Source organism: Leptodactylus fuscus, chromosome 3 (assembly GCF_031893055.1).
Source record: "Leptodactylus fuscus isolate aLepFus1 chromosome 3, aLepFus1.hap2, whole genome shotgun sequence".
NCBI lineage: Eukaryota > Metazoa > Chordata > Amphibia > Anura > Leptodactylidae > Leptodactylus > Leptodactylus fuscus.
Window position 1 is genome coordinate 204,894,703 of NC_134267.1, and position 21,542 is coordinate 204,916,244.

General features: G+C 52.3%; 1 protein-coding gene across 1 annotated transcript in view; it reads right to left on the reverse strand.

The window, feature by feature from the left end:
* Positions 1 to 18,277: 18,277 nt before the first annotated feature.
* The window catches only part of FAM110C (family with sequence similarity 110 member C), a 174,026-nt gene continuing 170,761 nt past the window's right edge, over positions 18,278 to 21,542 (reverse strand). The window contains exon 2 of the mRNA XM_075269083.1: positions 18,278 to 18,292. The gene's annotated coding sequence lies outside the window, so the exon portion shown is untranslated. The remainder of the gene's footprint in view (positions 18,293 to 21,542) is intronic.

Below are 21,542 nucleotides of genomic sequence, written 5' to 3' on the forward strand. Positions count from 1 at the left end.
AATGCACTGAATTCTGTGCACCACATTTATTAATCATTTTAGACATGTATTACACCCTATCTGACAAAGGTTTGTGGCTTTAACGGGTGGAAGAAAAAGAGATGGCTTAAGATGTACCATTGTGTGCCAAAATTTGACACAAACTTTGGAGTCATCTAAGCCAAAAAATATGCGGTGTAAAGTTAGACTAGACAATTTTTAGATCAGGGATGTACTGTAACTAAAGCCTTATGAGCCCTGGTGCCTTTGCTTTGACCTTTCTGCACAACTTCTCTTCATAACCAACAACCATCAACCGTGTCCCATTATTCCCTTTTGTGCCACAGCTTTCCCTTCAGAATTACTCCTTCACTATATGCTGCTGATATTATTTCCATGCAATGGTTCATATTCCCCTTTCTGACAGTGGAAGGCTATGTATCTGTAGCGCCCCACAGAGTGGGTCAGTACAAATGTCATCTTATGTGATCTACACCGTGTACTGTGAAGGTATAGTGAGATCCAGACAACCTGTTAGTACACACAAAGTTCCACAGACGTTGCCTCTTTAGGAAGAGGGGTGGAGCTACAGACTGGAAGAGGGTCTCTCTTTGAGTTCCAGCTCAGAGAGTGCAGGAGTGTGAAGGAGAAAGCAGAGGGGTGTGGAAGTGCAATGTGTGCTGCAGCCGCATGGTGTGAGAAGCAGCAGTGAGTAGGCCGGGATCCTGCAGAGAGGATGAAATCTCACAGGCACAGAGCTGCAGTCAAAGGAGCATCAATTCCTAACTAGTGTGTGAAACATTTAGAATATTGAGAAATTCATTGGACTGAGGCCTAGTAAATGCAAGATTCCTGTAGGCTCAGAAAAATACAGAGTTGGGGTGAGTGTGTGCACTCAGCATTCCAAAGAATTCACGTTACGCTAGGTTCACACCAGCGCTCGATCTCCGTTCTCAGGTTTCCGTCTTCTGCATGCAGAAGACGGAAACCTGTCATGCCGAGTCTGGCTGTGAGCGTTTTATGCGCTCCGCGGCGAATCCGTTTTTTTTAAACCGGACACAGAGTACTGCATGTCCGACTCGCATAAATCGCTCACTGGCGCACACAACCGGAGACTTTTCAAGCCCGTTCACATGAATGGGCTTGAAACATTCCTGCAGGTTTCCGTCTCCTGCCCCTGTTTTGTGCAGGAAACGGAAACCTGCACAACGGAGTACAGGCGCAGATGTGAATGAGCCCTTACCTGTTGTCCAGTATCTACCCAGTTGTACTTAACCTCTGACCTCCTGGAATCCAGGACCAGAGGAAATCTATTAGAGAGTTTGAGTGGAAGGCTGAATCATACTAATGGTAAAAGGGAAGACTGACATCTCACTATACTGGAGCAAGGTGAATCCTCCTGTAAAATCTGTTATCTCCTGCTGACTACAGAAGTGTTTGGTTAACCCGTCTGGACTGTATTCCTTCATGGCTCATCCCTTCTCTCTTACTCCTCCTGGAAATCACCCCTTCCTCACCTATATCATCTGGCCCTGGGACCTACCCTGGTTGGGGAGGGTATAACATCTGGCACTGCGTCACCATCTATTCCCAGAGGCTCTGTCTACAGTGCCCGGCTTCACCCCAAGCCGAAAACCCAACTGGCGTTACGTCAAACTTTTATTTCTCTTTATTATTTTTCTTTAATCCATTTTTTTGCTTCAAACTCCCCTTTTTCAAGTCGCTGCTGCCCCTGGTGTCGGGCCTGCTCGCACCGTGAATCCACAGAGGCCGAGGCGGGGTCGACTCATATCAAGAATCTTCTAACTTTAGTACAACTGGGGGCAGGAGTCATAAATTTCTGATGTACAGACTGCCAGTCATCAAGAGGAATCAGAAAGGAGATCAAAAGTTTATCCGTGTCTAGTGTGTTGAGGCTGACCTGGTCGGAACCGCATCTACTGTGACCCCATAGTTACGCCAGTGCTTTAGATGCCCCAGACTTATCATTCAGCACAAAGACTGTACATTCAAGTTACTCTAATCCTTAGATGGCACTGTGGGATCTTGCACAGCTGGGAACAGGTTCCCTTTAAAGGGGTTATTCAGAACTATGTTGCTTAGGTCCACTCCCCATGAAGTGACATCACGTCCTTTGGTCACATCACCATGCCGCAACTCAGTATTATTCAAATGAATAGAGCTGACCTATAGCATGGCCATGTGACCAATGAGCGTGATGTCACTTCCAGAGAAGAGGAAGTGGACCAAAGTATCATAGTTCTGGATATAAACTTTAAAGCAAATTTGCCACTAAACTGACGGCAGAGAAGGGGTTACCCAATATTACCCAAATTTGTGTAAAAATAAATTATACTTTTACAAAATTCCCCTACCTGCCCTATTTTAGTTAGCTATATATGATGTAAATGCCAGTAATGGAAACTGGATGGACATAGAGGGAGAGTGCTACCCTCACCTAAATACCATCACTATGAAGACCTATAAGACGCGCCCTCTAATAACCACAGGTGACATCATCGTTGCGCTCCCTTTCTATAGCGTGTTCTTTAATAAAATCAAAGAGGTCTGTTGTGAGGCCCCGGCCTGTCAAAGGAAAGGTCATGATATATTGCAAAATTATCTACTATGATATCACAGAGAAGTGACAGCAGGAATTGCAAATGTCAGCCTCCTGTAGCCCTTTGTCACCGGGGTCATCAATAATTTAATAAGTTGGCAGCGTGCGGCCTCAGTGTATGTCGTCCTTGTTCCTCGCAGATAACCGGAGCGCTCAGCTATGTGATTATTGCATGAGAGAAACGTGCATGAGGCAACTGTTAACAGAATGACACAGTCTATTAATCACAGCGACATGGGCTGCCCATCACGGCTGCAGGCAGTCTCGGCAAACAATGCCGAAATCTGGGCAGGGTGTGCAAGTAATTCAATTAAGATACGCAACGTGACAAGCCCGAGATATTGCACCAAAATAATTTCATTGTCTTCAGATCTGTGTGCGCTTGTTTATGTCTATACAGGGCTGACTGTAACACGGGCAGGTGTACAATGCAGGGAATTTTATTGAATTTTTTTATTTTTTTATAACCACAATGTGACAATAGAGAAGTATAGAGATAAAGATATAAGTAGCTACAGCAGCCTAAAACTTTTGCACTGTACATCATATGAGGTTCTGTTCACATCTGTGCTAGAGACTCAATCAAAAATGCCAGATAAAGTAACCTGACGGTCACCGTTATGATTAATGGGGTCCATCAGGAGCAATTAATGCCCATAATGTGCCAAATCCTTAAACTTTCATCAATTATGTTGTTCGGTGCCTATGGAATCCACCCCCAAAGCAGTGTCAAATTTCTTCGTGTGAACACCCCTAAAGGAACCAGCCAGACATTTCCTATGCAGAGGCCATTAGTGGAGAAATATAGTATTACATGGCAGCTCTCCATTTGGGTTTTTAAAGGAAATCCCAAGCAGACTTACCTTGAGAACTTCCTGGGACTCCTGCACTGTGACTATTGCACTGTCCAGTTGTGGTAGATCATGTGATATCACCACATGTGTAAACCTACGGGGTGCATAAAATCACACGTGTACATGAGCCCACAAATTTCATGGCTAAAAAATGAATGTTGTATTTTTTTTTGTATGACAGCACATTGCCAGGTCCTCATCACGCTATGTACACAGGACATTGTATGCACCTCAACAGGCTGCACAAGGGATGTATTTATACTAGGGATTCTACAGCTTCTACCCTCAACTATCGTCTCTATCCCCTGTTCCTCATAGATTCTAAGCCTTTGTGGGCAGAGCCCTCTATCCCATCATTCTAGTTGGTCAATGTTAGTGTAGTTTTGTTAGTGCTTGTTCTGTGTATGTTGTGGATTGTAAGTAAACTCTCAAATTAATATAATCATGTACAGCACCATATAATAATGTACAGCACCATATAATAATGTACAGCACCATGGAATTAATATAATAGTGTGCAGTGCCATGGAATTCATATGATAATGTACAACAGCGTGGATTAATATAATAATGTACAGGGCCATGGAACCAATATAATAATGTACAGAGCGCCATGGAATTAATATAATAATGTACAGCACTATGTAATTAATATAATAATGTACAACACCATGGAATTATATAATAATGTCCAGCACCATGGAATTAATATAATAATGTGCAGAGCCATGGAATTAATATAATAATGTACAGAGCCATGGATTACTGTATATACTCAAGTATAAACCAACTTTTCCAGCACAGTTTTTATGCTGAAAAAGCCCCCTCAGCTTATACTCGAGTCAGAGTCCACGGCGCACAGAAAACTGGAAGGACCTGCATAAATTAAATGAAGGGGGAGGTCCTTTAGTGCTACTGCTCTGTGATTGGCTTTGTCATGTAGGTCATGTGACTGTGATGTCATCAAAGGTCCCGTAGCCACTAGAATGTAACATCTGCAGATAAGTCAGTGGCCAGGACCACGCGGGTTTTGACACGGAGAGAGATGCGGTGAGCCGCGTCTCTCTCTTGTCAAAACCCGCCTGCCGTGACCATCGCGGTCGCGGCTTTCCCCTCCGCTGTCGGCTCAAATGAATGAGCCGACATAGGAGGGAGCTGCCGGGGGCGGAAGCCGCGCGGCTGAGCCCGTGCGGCTTCTGCCTGAAGAAAGGGCATGTCGTTTCTTTTCTCTGCTAGCGGACTGTCAGCTTTCCGGCAGTATATAACACTGCCTTTGGGAAAAATGGTGAAAGGTCCTCTTTAAAGAAGTATCTAACATGCTTACGAGTCCAATAAGAATAAAGGAATATCAATTAATCATTTTTTTTCATATTAAACTTTTTTTTTAATTTTTCACCCGCATGACGAATGGCATAAAAAATAAAATATAATACCAACATCGGCATTTTTGTTTATCTTTATAGCCAAAAAAACAATACAAAGTGATTGATAAGTGAAGTGCATCCTATAATGAGATCAACGAAAACTTTATGTTATCCTGCAAAAAAAAAAAGCCATCGCAGAGTTCCATTGATGGAAAAATAAAAAATGTATGGGTTTCAGAATATAGCAACTCAAAAACAAATGCTTTTCTTAAAAAACCTATCAATAAAAAATTATAGTGCAAAAATCAATGGTAATGCAGTTTTTTCCCAATCTCTCCCAGATAGCTTACACTAGGTTCAGACTAGCGTTGTGCTCTCCATCATTCAGGACCTGAATGGCGGCAAACCAGACCATTGTTTTAGCGATTATGCATGAACATCACAGGACCCCATTGACTGAGGTGTACTCAGTGCAGGACTTTTCTCTCCCTGACCATAGACTATAATGGGGTCTGCTGGGTGTCTGTCAGGTGGGCGCCATATTTATACTGAAACTTACATTCAACTGGCATTAATGTTCTCCTCCAGTTGCTCCCAGTTTAACGTCCCCCTCTAGTTGCCCCCAGTTTAATGTACCATTCTATTTGCCCCCAGTTTAATGTCCTTCAGTTACCCCCCGGACTAATTTCCACCTTCAGTTGCCCCCGGTTTAATGCCCCCTCCATCTGCCCCCAGTTTAATACCACTTCCATCTAACTCCAGATAATAACTTTCTTCATCTTCCCACCCCACAGTTTAATGCCCCCTCCATCTGCACCCAAAGTTTAACATCCTTCTCTATCTGCCCCCAAGTTTAATGTCCCCCCTCATAAGCACCTCCAGTTTGCCCCCCCTCCATCTTCCCCCCGCAGTTTAATGTCCCTCTTCATCTGCCAAAGTTTAATATAAAAATCACTGATACTCGCCTCTCCTTGCTCCCTTGATGCACAGTCTTAGTTCTCTGCTTTCCCAGAGTGTTCAGGGAGCTGCAGGTGAATGACGTTAGTACATTGCGTCTACAACTATCAGAGGCGGATGCAGATGAGTTGAATTCAGGACATATCTCTTACTGATCGGGACCGCAGGACAGGACGCAGAATCCGAGAAGGTTGGGAGGTATGTAGTTAAGATGCTGTACAATGAGTATTTGACTGAAGTACAGTAAAATGAGTGTACTGAGCCATACCAAATTGATCTGGGGTCCCAACTAGCTCAGGGGTCCACTGGGGATTCACCTGCAGGCCTGTCTGAGCATGTGGCAGACCATGCTAACCCCTGATAACCTGACTTGTGGTTACCCCTGCTACCCTGACCTTCGTTACCCCTGACAAATTGACTTGTGGTTACCCCTGCTACACTTGACTGATAAAATGGTCTAGTCTGAGCTGTGCCTACTTCCAATCCCCCGTTCTTGTGTCTCCCCAATAACACACTGACAAATTGGCTGGAAGTTAAGGCCACAGCGGCCAATTTTATTAAACACCATCTTAACAAAATGTCCTTAAACAAAACCAAGAATAACAATGACATTATACATCATCCTCCCCCCACAATCAATTCTACCCTGACATAAGGAGGGGTCTCTGAAGGGCCTATTTACCCCACCTTAGAATAGCAAGACTCCGGCTATTACCCCTGGCCGTGCACACCTAGCCCAAGGGCACCCACACCGGAGTGTAACCGTCCTGGGTACCCTGCCTCAGGACTTCAACCATTAAGTTTCACCAAACAACCTCCAGACTGACAAGTGGGTGGAGTTAACCCCCTCTTGTCCTCTACCCCCGTTTAGCCTACAAAGACCCCTCCTGACCACGCCGCCGTGACAAGTAAAATTTAGGGAGGGCGGGCGGGACAACTTTCCACCTTGATTCTCCTTGCTGGAATGAGCCCCTCACTAGCAGCCCCTATTTACCAAATAACTCTTAGCTAACCCGCCCCTGTGTCCCTGACTTCACCTTTTCACCTAAACTTGACCTACTAGCTCTCATCCCATTTCTAGTCATGTGCTCCACTCCACTACCCTTTCAGGTCCGCTACGTTCTGCTGTCTTGACTGATAAAATGGTCTAGTCTGAGCTGTGCCTACTTCCAATCCCCCGTTCTTGTGTCTCCCCAATAACACACTGACAAATTGGCTGGAAGTTAAGGCCACAGCGGCCAATTTTATTAAACACCATCTTAACAAAATGTCCTTAAACAAAACCAAGAATAACAATGACATTATACATCATCCTCCCCCCACAATCAATTCTACCCTGACATAAGGAGGGGTCTCTGAAGGGCCTATTTACCCCACCTTAGAATAGCAAGACTCCGGCTATTACCCCTGGCCGTGCACACCTAGCCCAAGGGCACCCACACCGGAGTGTAACCGTCCTGGGTACCCTGCCTCAGGACTTCAACCATTAAGTTTCACCAAACAACCTCCAGACTGACAAGTGGGTGGAGTTAACCCCCTCTTGTCCTCTACCCCCGTTTAGCCTACAAAGACCCCTCCTGACCACGCCATGACGGGCGGGGGTGACTCCTTACTCCCGCGCGTCTCCCCACAAACGCAGAGCTCTCTCAATGCCATCCTGGATGCCAAGCAACCATATGTCCAAGCCGATGGCATTGAGATGCACCCCATCAGGCCTAAAAAGATCCGGAGACGCCACCTCCAACTCTCGATGTCGAACCACTAAACCGCCATTTCGAGCCACGAACCTGCCTACCATCTTGTTAAGCTTAATCCGAGCCCTGTTGATGCCCGCTGCCGAGCGAGCGTGCCGCCAGGACAGCCGAGCCACAATGTCTGACCACACCACTATCAGCCCAGGAAAAGTCGCCCACAAACGTAACAAGTCCAACTTAATATCCCGAGTGACTTCCCGGGCCGCACGCAATCCCAGATCATTCCCCCCTGCATGGATGACTAACACATCGGGGGCTCTATCCATGTCCACGAAATACTGGAGCTCACCTAACAGCCGGAACCACAGCAAGCCCCTAACCCCGATCCACTTGACCTGCACCGCCGACCTGTCGAAGCCCAAATGTCGCCCGGACGGCCGAGCATCAGCGCGAACTCCACCCCAATGGACATATGAGTGGCCAGCGATCCAGACCAAGCACACGGACGACCCTGAAACACAATAACAAAAAATAAGCAGAACATACCCCTCAAACCCCCCGACCAGAAAAAGCACCCCTCAACCACTCACAGCAAATGCGGCCTCACATACGAACGGAAACGATCAGACTCCCACCGCCCGATACGCCTGATCACCTCCGCCGGCAAACCCCACCGGGACGCCTCAGTGGCGGCCCCTATCCGAAAGGAATGTGAACTAAAATCACCCGGTACCAACCCCAAAACCGACAAACCTTTCCGCAACACCTGAACAAACTGGAACCTCGACAAGCAGGACAAGTCCCTGTGCACCAATAATGGCAGACCTCCAGTCGGGCGCAGACACAAGAAAGCCTCAAAACACCCCACAGGGCAGACCACCGACCCCGGCAGGCGCTGCAAGCGCACGACTAAACCCCTGCCTTCCTGATCCGTCTTGGAGCGCCGGATACGGCACACCAAAACCCCCCCAGAAACCCGACAATCGCCCAACAACAAACCACCCGGGCAGGCCCGGCTACGGGAGACCAACTCTGAAATACGGAAGGCCCCAAAAAATGCCAACGAAAAGGCCAAGCCAAACAAGCACACCTCATACTCCGACACACAAACCCGCCCCAAAATCCCCACTAAGTCGCGAACGATCTCAAAAGACAACGGACGCCGACGATCTCTAACAACTGAACCCCGGCGGAAACCCTTAACCGCCTGGCGCACTAAGAAACATTTCGTAAAATCCCGAAGACCCTTAAATTTAAACCAAAATGCTAAAGCTGACAAACTCCGGGACAACCCCGACGGAGAGACCCCGGAACTGAAAGCCGAACCCACGAAAACCAAAACGGAGGCCTCCAAGTCTTCCGGCATCTGCGCCCCATGCAGCTCCCCCAACAACACCTCCCAGTCCGACCAAACCCGAGCATACCCAGACCAGGTAGAGTCCCCTACAGACCGCCCCACCAGAGACAACGCCATACTTAGACCAGCGACCATAACTCCTCTGGGCAAGGTATCGCTTCTGCGTCCGCCTCCGGCGCCACCTCCCGAAATCTGTCCCACTGAAAACGAGAGATGGAGTCAGCGATCACATTAATAGAACCCGGCAAATGCACAGCAACAAAATGCGAATTAAGCTCAAGCCCCCGCAACACCAAACGACGCAGCAACCGAACAACTGGCGGCGAGTTAGCGGACTGTGAGTTAATGGCTTGGACCACGCCCAGATTGTCACAGAGGAAGCGGACCCTGCGGTCCCGCAACCGGTCTCCCCAAATAACCGTCGCCACCACGATTGGAAAAAGTTCCAACAATGCCAAATTCCGCACCCAACCATTCACTCTCCAAGCCTGAGGCCACTCCCCCACACACCACTGTCCCTGAAAGTAAGCCCCAAACCCATGCGCCCCGGAAGCGTCTGTAAACAGTTCCAGGTCAACATTGGAAACCAGAGCCCCCTGCAACAGCGAGTGACCGTTATATTTGGACAAAAAACCCTCCCAAACCAACAGATCCTCCCGCAATTCAGACCCCAACCGAACAAAATGAAAAGGACGCCGAACGCCCGCCGTGGCCCTGGCCAGGCGCCGGCAAAACACCCTGCCCATAGGCATAATGCGACAAGCAAAATTAAGACGCCCCAACAGGGACTGCAATTCTCGCAACCTAACTTTCCTCAATCGCACTGCCCGACCCACCAGCTCCCGCAACTCGAGCAATTTGTCCTCCGGCAAACGGCACTCCAGCCTCACAGTGTCGATAACAATGCCCAAGAACTTAATCACAGTAGCCGGCCCTTCAGTCTTCTCCGGTGCCAGAGGAACGCCGAATTCCCCACAAACGTCCACCATCATCTGCAACAGCAGAGAACACACCCACGTACCCGGAGGGCCAATGAACAGGAAGTCATCAAGGTAGTGCAAGACCGAGTCCACTTGAACTCGATGACGCACTACCCACTCTAAAAAGGTGCTGAACTCCTCGAAATAAGCGCAGGAGATCGAGCACCCCATAGGCAAACATTTATCCACAAAATAGCCGTCCTGCCATTTGCACCCGAGAAGGTGGAAGCTATCAGGATGCACCGGTAAAAGACGGAAGGCCGCCTCTATGTCAGTCTTAGCAAGCAGCGTCCCCCGGCCATATCGCCGCACCCAAGCCAAGGCCGCATCGAAGGACGCATAAGACACCGCACACAAAGCCGGATCGATCCCATCGTTTACCGACCCCCCTTCAGGATGGGACAAATGATGAATGAGGCGGAATTTATTAGCCTCCTTCTTGGGAACCACTCCCAAGGGTGAGACCCGAAGGAAATCCAGTGGAGGACTAACAAACGGCCCTGCCATACGACCCAATTCCACCTCTTTCGCCAATTTTGCCGACACCACCTCAGGGTGAGCCAGAGCCGACGCCAAATTCCTAGGCTCCCCCCCTCCCCCCAAATTAGAACAAGGAATGCGAAACCCCTCCGAAAAACCTTTAAACAACCGCGCGGCCGCCGCCCTACTTGGATATCGCCCGAGAGACTCCGCCATCCTTTCCACCCTCACCGGCGTCGCCCCTCTTGTTGTCAGTATCCCCTCCCTTACCTTTACCCTTCTTGAAGCATCGAGTGAGGGGGTGAGCACCCCCACAGCCCGAGCACTCGTGTTTGAAGCGACAGTCGTTTCCAAATTTACACTGCCCCTCATTGTACTGCCAACAGCACCCCCTACCGCCGCCAGCCGACCGACCCGACGATGACCCAGATCCGCCGGCCCCTTCCCGAAAGGACTGACCCCCACCCCCTTTAGTGGCCGCCATCAGCTTCATCCAGGAGCTGATGTCCTTGTGGTCCCATCGCAAGGAAGGCCGCACCGCCTTCCGCTGACGGAAGTGCTCGTCATACCTGAGCCACGCATTACCCCCGTAGACCCGGTACGCATCGCCGATGGAATCGAGGTAACAAAACAAAGCCGAACAATCCTCCGGCGCCCGCTCCCCAACCACACTGGCCAAGATGCAGAAGGCCTGGAGCCAGTTAGAGAAAGTACGAGGAATGAGCCTATAACGGCGCCGTTCCTCCTCCTCTTTCTTGCACTCATCGGGTTTAACCCTATCCAGATTAAACTTTTCAAGGGGGAGGAGGGAGAAGATCTCCACATACTCCCCCTTCCATATCCTTTCCCTCACTTCTGGCTTCAGATGAACCCCCAACGGCCCCTCGAAGCACACATAGACTTCCCCTTTCGCTGAGTCCGCCATGCGAACCTCATCTCTAACCTTAGCCACCTCCGCGCTAGGCACCACCTCACCAGTATGAGCCCCCCCCACTACCGCGCCCGGGGACGCACCCAGGTACCCCGCAGCAAGCCCACTACCAGTATCGTCGACCACAGGGACCGGAGGAGAGGAACCCACCCCCCCCAAAGGACCCCCGCCCCGACTCGCCACCGCCGAAGCACCCTGGGCCGCAACCTGACCCGCCGCCCCCCAAACACTAATGGGAGACCCCCCGCCAAACCCCCCCCCGGCACCCAGAAGCTGTTGAAAACCCTGAAGGACACCCTGAAAACCAGACAGCAAGCCAAAAGGATCCCCTGCCCCCACCCCCCCCCCCAGGTGCAGAAGGGGTGACGTTCCACTCACCAGCCCCAACGGGGAGAAGAGCCCCGGCAGCCGTCCCTCCTGTAGATAGTCCTCCTCCTGTAAGCGATGATGCTGCAGCAGTGCCAGGATGGCAGGCCAGTGAAGCGCCGCCCGCAGGGCCCAAAACAGAAGAATTCCCCGCCGGGCTGCTCCTGCAGCCAGCCCGCTCTCCGGGCGTTCCTTGTTGCCTAGGCTGCGTCGGAGGGGGTGTGTCCAGAGGCTCCGCCCCCTCCCCGGAAGCCGGAAACTCGTCGTCGGAAGGGGCGGGGCTATCCAGACCAGCGCCCGCCCTGCTGCCAGCCTCCACCTGGAAATCCAAAGATGGCCGACGCCCCAGCACTTCCGGTGAGGCCGCAGCTCCGTGCACCAGGCCTGAAGCCCGGCCCCCCTCCTGGGAAGCCGGGATGGACGTCGGGGAAGGAGATAGAGGCTCCGGAGCACCGCCGGACCTCCGCACAGTTCTAGCCCTCCCCCTGCTCGGAGCATCAGCAGAGGGGGAGGCCGCAGCAGCACTCACTGAATCCCGTCGCCGGGGGGAAGGGGACACGCGCCGGGATCCCCCCGGAGCCGCACGCCCAGGCCGCATGGCAGGATTCCGCCTAGCACTGCCCCCTGCCGAACGAGACTGCCGACCGGGAGACAGCGCCGGAGGGTCCCTAGCGGGGCTCCTTCTGCGTCGCCTGGGCTGCGGGGACAGCTCAGGGCTGAGCCGTTCTGGAGGACGTGCACGCCGTCTGGGCGGCCGAAGATCCCCTCCAGGGGCAGGAGAAGCGACCACTGGAGAGGCCCCTAAGAAGCGCTCCTGGAGCCAGCCAGTGCCCCGGTGTAGAGCAGTCTGGCGAATCTCACGGAGCAGCGCGTCTAGATCCATGGTAAGGCACAACTTTCCACCTTGATTCTCCTTGCTGGAATGAGCCCCTCACTAGCAGCCCCTATTTACCAAATAACTCTTAGCTAACCCGCCCCTGTGTCCCTGACTTCACCTTTTCACCTAAACTTGACCTACTAGCTCTCATCCCATTTCTAGTCATGTGCTCCACTCCACTACCCTTTCAGGTCCGCTACGTTCTGCTGTCTTGACTGATAAAATGGTCTAGTCTGAGCTGTGCCTACTTCCAATCCCCCGTTCTTGTGTCTCCCCAATAACACACTGACAAATTGGCTGGAAGTTAAGGCCACAGCGGCCAATTTTATTAAACACCATCTTAACAAAATGTCCTTAAACAAAACCAAGAATAACAATGACATTATACATCATCCTCCCCCCACAATCAATTCTACCCTGACATAAGGAGGGGTCTCTGAAGGGCCTATTTACCCCACCTTAGAATAGCAAGACTCCGGCTATTACCCCTGGCCGTGCACACCTAGCCCAAGGGCACCCACACCGGAGTGTAACCGTCCTGGGTACCCTGCCTCAGGACTTCAACCATTAAGTTTCACCAAACAACCTCCAGACTGACAAGTGGGTGGAGTTAACCCCCTCTTGTCCTCTACCCCCGTTTAGCCTACAAAGACCCCTCCTGACCACGCCATGACGGGCGGGGGTGACTCCTTACTCCCGCGCGTCTCCCCACAAACGCAGAGCTCTCTCAATGCCATCCTGGATGCCAAGCAATCATATGTCCAAGCCGATGGCATTGAGATGCACCCCATCAGGCCTAAAAAGATCCGGAGACGCCACCTCCAACTCTCGATGTCGAACCACTAAACCGCCATTTCGAGCCACGAACCTGCCTACCATCTTGTTAAGCTTAATCCGAGCCCTGTTGATGCCCGCTGCCGAGCGAGCGTGCCGCCAGGACAGCCGAGCCACAATGTCTGACCACACCACTATCAGCCCAGGAAAAGTCGCCCACAAACGTAACAAGTCCAACTTAATATCCCGAGTGACTTCCCGGGCCGCACGCAATCCCAGATCATTCCCCCCTGCATGGATGACTAACACATCGGGGGCTCTATCCATGTCCACGAAATACTGGAGCTCACCTAACAGCCGGAACCACAGCAAGCCCCTAACCCCGATCCACTTGACCTGCACCGCCGACCTGTCGAAGCCCAAATGTCGCCCGGACGGCCGAGCATCAGCGCGAACTCCACCCCAATGGACATATGAGTGGCCAGCGATCCAGACCAAGCACACGGACGACCCTGAAACACAATAACAAAAAATAAGCAGAACATACCCCTCAAACCCCCCGACCAGAAAAAGCACCCCTCAACCACTCACAGCAAATGCGGCCTCACATACGAACGGAAACGATCAGACTCCCACCGCCCGATACGCCTGATCACCTCCGCCGGCAAACCCCACCGGGACGCCTCAGTGGCGGCCCCTATCCGAAAGGAATGTGAACTAAAATCACCCGGTACCAACCCCAAAACCGACAAACCTTTCCGCAACACCTGAACAAACTGGAACCTCGACAAGCAGGACAAGTCCCTGTGCACCAATAATGGCAGACCTCCAGTCGGGCGCAGACACAAGAAAGCCTCAAAACACCCCACAGGGCAGACCACCGACCCCGGCAGGCGCTGCAAGCGCACGACTAAACCCCTGCCTTCCTGATCCGTCTTGGAGCGCCGGATACGGCACACCAAAACCCCCCCAGAAACCCGACAATCGCCCAACAACAAACCACCCGGGCAGGCCCGGCTACGGGAGACCAACTCTGAAATACGGAAGGCCCCAAAAAATGCCAACGAAAAGGCCAAGCCAAACAAGCACACCTCATACTCCGACACACAAACCCGCCCCAAAATCCCCACTAAGTCGCGAACGATCTCAAAAGACAACGGACGCCGACGATCTCTAACAACTGAACCCCGGCGGAAACCCTTAACCGCCTGGCGCACTAAGAAACATTTCGTAAAATCCCGAAGACCCTTAAATTTAAACCAAAATGCTAAAGCTGACAAACTCCGGGACAACCCCGACGGAGAGACCCCGGAACTGAAAGCCGAACCCACGAAAACCAAAACGGAGGCCTCCAAGTCTTCCGGCATCTGCGCCCCATGCAGCTCCCCCAACAACACCTCCCAGTCCGACCAAACCCGAGCATACCCAGACCAGGTAGAGTCCCCTACAGACCGCCCCACCAGAGACAACGCCATACTTAGACCAGCGACCATAACTCCTCTGGGCAAGGTATCGCTTCTGCGTCCGCCTCCGGCGCCACCTCCCGAAATCTGTCCCACTGAAAACGAGAGATGGAGTCAGCGATCACATTAATAGAACCCGGCAAATGCACAGCAACAAAATGCGAATTAAGCTCAAGCCCCCGCAACACCAAACGACGCAGCAACCGAACAACTGGCGGCGAGTTAGCGGACTGTGAGTTAATGGCTTGGACCACGCCCAGATTGTCACAGAGGAAGCGGACCCTGCGGTCCCGCAACCGGTCTCCCCAAATAACCGTCGCCACCACGATTGGAAAAAGTTCCAACAATGCCAAATTCCGCACCCAACCATTCACTCTCCAAGCCTGAGGCCACTCCCCCACACACCACTGTCCCTGAAAGTAAGCCCCAAACCCATGCGCCCCGGAAGCGTCTGTAAACAGTTCCAGGTCAACATTGGAAACCAGAGCCCCCTGCAACAGCGAGTGACCGTTATATTTGGACAAAAAACCCTCCCAAACCAACAGATCCTCCCGCAATTCAGACCCCAACCGAACAAAATGAAAAGGACGCCGAACGCCCGCCGTGGCCCTGGCCAGGCGCCGGCAAAACACCCTGCCCATAGGCATAATGCGACAAGCAAAATTAAGACGCCCCAACAGGGACTGCAATTCTCGCAACCTAACTTTCCTCAATCGCACTGCCCGACCCACCAGCTCCCGCAACTCGAGCAATTTGTCCTCCGGCAAACGGCACTCCAGCCTCACAGTGTCGATAACAATGCCCAAGAACTTAATCACAGTAGCCGGCCCTTCAGTCTTCTCCGGTGCCAGAGGAACGCCGAATTCCCCACAAACGTCCACCATCATCTGCAACAGCAGAGAACACACCCACGTACCCGGAGGGCCAATGAACAGGAAGTCATCAAGGTAGTGCAAGACCGAGTCCACTTGAACTCGATGACGCACTACCCACTCTAAAAAGGTGCTGAACTCCTCGAAATAAGCGCAGGAGATCGAGCACCCCATAGGCAAACATTTATCCACAAAATAGCCGTCCTGCCATTTGCACCCGAGAAGGTGGAAGCTATCAGGATGCACCGGTAAAAGACGGAAGGCCGCCTCTATGTCAGTCTTAGCAAGCAGCGTCCCCCGGCCATATCGCCGCACCCAAGCCAAGGCCGCATCGAAGGACGCATAAGACACCGCACACAAAGCCGGATCGATCCCATCGTTTACCGACCCCCCTTCAGGATGGGACAAATGATGAATGAGGCGGAATTTATTAGCCTCCTTCTTGGGAACCACTCCCAAGGGTGAGACCCGAAGGAAATCCAGTGGAGGACTAACAAACGGCCCTGCCATACGACCCAATTCCACCTCTTTCGCCAATTTTGCCGACACCACCTCAGGGTGAGCCAGAGCCGACGCCAAATTCCTAGGCTCCCCCCCTCCCCCCAAATTAGAACAAGGAATGCGAAACCCCTCCGAAAAACCTTTAAACAACCGCGCGGCCGCCGCCCTACTTGGATATCGCCCGAGAGACTCCGCCATCCTTTCCACCCTCACCGGCGTCGCCCCTCTTGTTGTCAGTATCCCCTCCCTTACCTTTACCCTTCTTGAAGCATCGAGTGAGGGGGTGAGCACCCCCACAGCCCGAGCACTCGTGTTTGAAGCGACAGTCGTTTCCAAATTTACACTGCCCCTCATTGTACTGCCAACAGCACCCCCTACCGCCGCCAGCCGACCGACCCGACGATGACCCAGATCCGCCGGCCCCTTCCCGAAAGGACTGACCCCCACCCCCTTTAGTGGCCGCCATCAGCTTCATCCAGGAGCTGATGTCCTTGTGGTCCCATCGCAAGGAAGGCCGCACCGCCTTCCGCTGACGGAAGTGCTCGTCATACCTGAGCCACGCATTACCCCCGTAGACCCGGTACGCATCGCCGATGGAATCGAGGTAACAAAACAAAGCCGAACAATCCTCCGGCGCCCGCTCCCCAACCACACTGGCCAAGATGCAGAAGGCCTGGAGCCAGTTAGAGAAAGTACGAGGAATGAGCCTATAACGGCGCCGTTCCTCCTCCTCTTTCTTGCACTCATCGGGTTTAACCCTATCCAGATTAAACTTTTCAAGGGGGAGGAGGGAGAAGATCTCCACATACTCCCCCTTCCATATCCTTTCCCTCACTTCTGGCTTCAGATGAACCCCCAACGGCCCCTCGAAGCACACATAGACTTCCCCTTTCGCTGAGTCCGCCATGCGAACCTCATCTCTAACCTTAGCCACCTCCGCGCTAGGCACCACCTCACCAGTATGAGCCCCCCCCACTACCGCGCCCGGGGACGCACCCAGGTACCCCGCAGCAAGCCCACTACCAGTATCGTCGACCACAGGGACCGGAGGAGAGGAACCCACCCCCCCCAAAGGACCCCCGCCCCGACTCGCCACCGCCGAAGCACCCTGGGCCGCAACCTGACCCGCCGCCCCCCAAACACTAATGGGAGACCCCCCGCCAAACCCCCCCCCGGCACCCAGAAGCTGTTGAAAACCCTGAAGGACACCCTGAAAACCAGACAGCAAGCCAAAAGGATCCCCTGCCCCCACCCCCCCCCCCAGGTGCAGAAGGGGTGACGTTCCACTCACCAGCCCCAACGGGGAGAAGAGCCCCGGCAGCCGTCCCTCCTGTAGATAGTCCTCCTCCTGTAAGCGATGATGCTGCAGCAGTGCCAGGATGGCAGGCCAGTGAAGCGCCGCCCGCAGGGCCCAAAACAGAAGAATTCCCCGCCGGGCTGCTCCTGCAGCCAGCCCGCTCTCCGGGCGTTCCTTGTTGCCTAGGCTGCGTCGGAGGGGGTGTGTCCAGAGGCTCCGCCCCCTCCCCGGAAGCCGGAAACTCGTCGTCGGAAGGGGCGGGGCTATCCAGACCAGCGCCCGCCCTGCTGCCAGCCTCCACCTGGAAATCCAAAGATGGCCGACGCCCCAGCACTTCCGGTGAGGCCGCAGCTCCGTGCACCAGGCCTGAAGCCCGGCCCCCCTCCTGGGAAGCCGGGATGGACGTCGGGGAAGGAGATAGAGGCTCCGGAGCACCGCCGGACCTCCGCACAGTTCTAGCCCTCCCCCTGCTCGGAGCATCAGCAGAGGGGGAGGCCGCAGCAGCACTCACTGAATCCCGTCGCCGGGGGGAAGGGGACACGCGCCGGGATCCCCCCGGAGCCGCACGCCCAGGCCGCATGGCAGGATTCCGCCTAGCACTGCCCCCTGCCGAACGAGACTGCCGACCGGGAGACAGCGCCGGAGGGTCCCTAGCGGGGCTCCTTCTGCGTCGCCTGGGCTGCGGGGACAGCTCAGGGCTGAGCCGTTCTGGAGGACGTGCACGCCGTCTGGGCGGCCGAAGATCCCCTCCAGGGGCAGGAGAAGCGACCACTGGAGAGGCCCCTAAGAAGCGCTCCTGGAGCCAGCCAGTGCCCCGGTGTAGAGCAGTCTGGCGAATCTCACGGAGCAGCGCGTCTAGATCCATGGTAAGGCACAACTTTCCACCTTGATTCTCCTTGCTGGAATGAGCCCCTCACTAGCAGCCCCTATTTACCAAATAACTCTTAGCTAACCCGCCCCTGTGTCCCTGACTTCACCTTTTCACCTAAACTTGACCTACTAGCTCTCATCCCATTTCTAGTCATGTGCTCCACTCCACTACCCTTTCAGGTCCGCTACGTTCTGCTGTCTGACCTGTAGGCAGCACTTTCTCTTTTGCTACAGGCAGATGTGACTTCCAGTTTCCTCCCAACTAGGGATGAGCAAACTAATTCAGACCCCAGGGCCCATGATGTCAGCCAGAGGTTGGAAGAGGCCTGAAGAGGACATTGGGGGATCGCTGGATGCTACCATGATGCCCAGGAGAGGTGAGGCAAGATTAGTATGATTATAATTTTTATTCCCCTCCCCTGGACCTTCACTTATTATATTCTGGGGTCTGAACCTCATGAATATTCGTCAATAAGAAACCTCTGAGGTTTACCAATTTCTGTTACCAACACTGACATTACAGCAGGGAAGTCCCTTCTCTGTTGCAGAAGCAGCACATAAGTGGTTTTGGAGCTCCAAAGTATACTTAGATGGCCTGGAGCAGAGGAGGGATGGACGCCACTGACATTAACGAAATGGACAGTTTTGAGTGTGAAGGAGGGATGTCCCATAGTGGCCCCTGCACACAGTATTATGTCCCATAGTGGCCCCTGCATACAGTATTATGTCCCATAGTGGCCCCTGCACACAGTATTATGTCCCATAGTGGCCCCTGCACACAGTATTATGTCCCATAGTGGCCCCTGCACACAGTATTATGTCCCATTGTGGCCCCAACGGTGTTTGTTGCAAATATTGAAATATGAAAACCAGTGTTAACTCCCCTGGGTTCCGCAACGGTCCTTTTCAATGTAATTATGCGTTGCAACGCTGGCCTGACCCCTGTGATGTCATTACAGAGTCTGAACACTTCATGGAGTCGCGCTGTAGAGGTGAGAAACACTGGTTTTTATGTTCCCTCTCCCTCCCTGGGCCTTCAATTATTATACTGAAGGGACCCCCGAGTATAATAATACCAGTATTTTTGGGGGTTCACACAACAAATACTTTTGTTGCGGGCCTGCCGTCTTACTCACTGATCCCCGCTCCTGCTCACGGCTACCTCTGCTTTCGCTTCTTCCCCTTCAGGGGGCCCCAGCGACGTTATATATGAGACACACGATACCCCCTAGAGCAGGGGTGGGCAATTAATTTTCCCATGGGGCCGCATAAGAAATTGAAACTATGCTAGAGGGCCGTGCCACTGCAAATTTAGCTTCACCCACTTCTACGCTGACTCCGCCCATTCCCAATCATCTTTCCATGTGCCCCCCACACAGTATAATCCTCCTACAGTCACCCGTACATTATATGCCCCCACATTATAATGTTCCCTTCCAACTGCCCCACAGTATTAAGTCCCTCTCCTGGTGCCCCAGTATAAACTGGTGGAAACTAGTGGGGACACAAAACTGGAGCAGCTGGAGGGGGACATTAAACAGTGGGGGTAGTGGGAAGGGGGCAATAAATTGACAGCTGGAGTGGGACATGAAACTGGGGGCAACTAGAGGGGGATATTAAAATTGGGAAGCAGACATTAAACCGTAGGGGTAGCTGGAGGGTGACATTAAACTGGGGGCAACTAGAGGCAGACAGGTCCCCCTACAGCTACCTCCACGGTTTAATGTCCCCCCAGTCTAAGTGCCCTCTTCATCTACCCCCAGTTTCATGTCCCCCCCCCTCCATCTCTCCCCCAGTTTCATGTCCCCCCCAGTTTCATGTCCCCCCCCTCCATCTCTCCCCCAGTTTCATGTCCCCCCCAGTTTCATGTCCCCCCCTCCATCTGCCATCTCTGCCCTAAAATTACTGAGACACACACATACAGATAGACAGACACATATAGACACACACACACACACACATATATAGACAGACACATAGACAGACAGACACACATATAGACACACACACATATAGACACACACACATATAGACACACACACACACACACACACTCTCTCTCTCTCCACCCTGCATCTCACCTTACATCTCTCAGTACTTTATGACACGCTCCACATCTCCATCTTCGTCCGGCACTAAGACACGCCCCCTAGACATGCCCCCCTAGACACGCCTCCCTAGACACGCCTCCCTAGTCAAAGCTGTGCGGGCCGGACTGAATCAGTCAGAGGGCCGGATATGGCCCGGGGGCCGGACTTTGCCCAGGTCTGCCCTAGAGGGAAGCAGTGGAAGCAGCCGTAGGGCCCGTTAAATAGATCCAGGGCTCAGTGGCAGCCGCTACAGCTACTACTGCGGTACTTATGTCACTGCCTTCACCTGATGTCTGAATTATATAGTGTCTGTCCCTTTTAGAAGATTTACAAATATTCACACATTGTCATATTAGAGAAAATAAAACTGAATAAAGACTCATGGACAGAAAATTAAATATATTCAAATATTTAAATTTTATTATCATATTTTCAGCAGATTACTATATGTGGAAGCCAGAATATTTTCTGAAATACTTATGTATATATATATATATATATATATATATATATATATATATCCTGTACCACAATCTATCTCATTATTAGAGATGAGCGAACAGTGTTCTATCGAACACATGTTCGATCGGATATCAGGGTGTTCACCATGTTCGAATCGAATCGAACACCGCGTGGTAAAGTGCGCCAAAATTCGATTCCCCTCCCACCTTCCCTGGCGCCTTTTTTGCACCAATAACAGCGCAGGGGAGGTGGGACAGGAACTACGACACCGGGGGCATTGAAAAAAATTGGAAAAAGTCATTGGCTGCCGAAATCAGGTGACCTCCATTTTAGACGAATAGTGGATTTCAAATCCGGGTCATATGAGAATGTGAACTTTGTGACTATGAGACAGGGATAGCTGTACAGTCAGGGATAGCTAGGGATAACCTTTATTTAGGGGGGAATGTTATTAAAAATAACTTTTTGGGGCTCTATCGGGTGTGTAATTGTGATTTTTGTGAGATAAACTTTTTCCCATAGGAATGCATTGGCCAGCGCTGATTGGCCGAATTCCGTACTTTGGCCAATCAGCGCTGGCTCTGCTGGAGGAGGCGGAGTCTAAGGTCGGACCTGAATGGAGACTGGTGTGGAGCGATCTTAGACTCCGCCTCCTCCAGCAGAGCCAGCGCTGATTGGCCGAATTCCGTACTCTGGCCAATCAGCGCTGGCCAGTGCATTCTATTGGCGTGATGAAGCAGTGCTGAATGTGTGT